The 933-nt window shown below is 41.5% G+C and overlaps 1 non-coding gene across 1 annotated transcript; it reads right to left on the reverse strand.

Annotated features, from left to right (window-relative positions):
- Positions 1 to 415: 415 nt before the first annotated feature.
- Positions 416 to 492, reverse strand: Trnaa-cgc (transfer RNA alanine (anticodon CGC)). Its single transcript has one exon. It is a non-coding gene; the product is annotated as a tRNA-Ala (tRNA).
- Positions 493 to 933: the final 441 nt, after the last annotated feature.

The following is a 933-nucleotide window of genomic DNA, read 5'->3' on the forward strand; positions in this document are numbered from 1 at the left end:
AACTGACTGGATGCCAACCTGTTCCACTTGGAATATGTAGCTGTCTCATGATTTGCTGTCATTCACAGGAGCATTGATTAAAAACTTAGGTATTTCTTTGAGAAGGATCAATACCAGGTAGCAAGATTTTGGATGAAAGTGAATGATGGAATGCTCAATGAAAGTGACTTTCTGGAAGTTCATCTTAGTGCAATGGTTGCTGAGAGGAGTGCAGCAAATAGGACCTTGGGAAGTTTCTAAATTAGGTGAGGTTTCTTTTTATCTGCTATCACATGTTTGGCCTAGGGTCACATATCCCCTGAGACATCATCTTTTCCCTTTGTGTGTTTGTATTTACAGACAGGGTCTTGCTAAGTTGTTTATACCCTCCCAAACTTAGGGATACTATGTTTGTTGACGTTTTTTTTTTTTTTTTTGGCGGTGCTGGGGATCGAACCCAGGGCCTTGTGCTTGCGAGGCAAACACTCTACCGACTGAGCTATCTTCCCAGCCCGGGATACTATCTTTGTACTGGAGAACTTCTTGCCTCAGCCTCGCCCATCCCTGAGATGACAGGTGAGATTCAGTACCTCCTCTGGCCCTTCCGTTGTGACCATTTATGTGCTGGTTAATACTTTTTTTTTTTTTTTTTTGCGGTACTGGGGATCAAACTCAGGGCTTAATACTTTTGAAAGAGAATGTCAAGGAAGAGAAGGCACAGTGGGAACAAAATTAATTGATTGTGTTTGGAATGACTTGACATTCAGGTTTGAATTAACACAACAGTCTTCTTATATAATAACAACTTTAGCATAAAATATGTCCCAGATGTTCTTGCCTATCCTCCCACTTCAGGCCACTATGGATCACTGAGGAGAATTGTCTGATCAGAGTTCACCCACAATCCTTTTCTTGATTCCAAACTTAGGGACAAATCTTTCTCTGGTGACACTC

The sequence above is a fragment of the Sciurus carolinensis genome (genome assembly GCF_902686445.1).
Source record: "Sciurus carolinensis chromosome 14 unlocalized genomic scaffold, mSciCar1.2 scaffold_101_arrow_ctg1, whole genome shotgun sequence".
NCBI classification, from domain to species: Eukaryota; Metazoa; Chordata; class Mammalia; order Rodentia; family Sciuridae; genus Sciurus; species Sciurus carolinensis.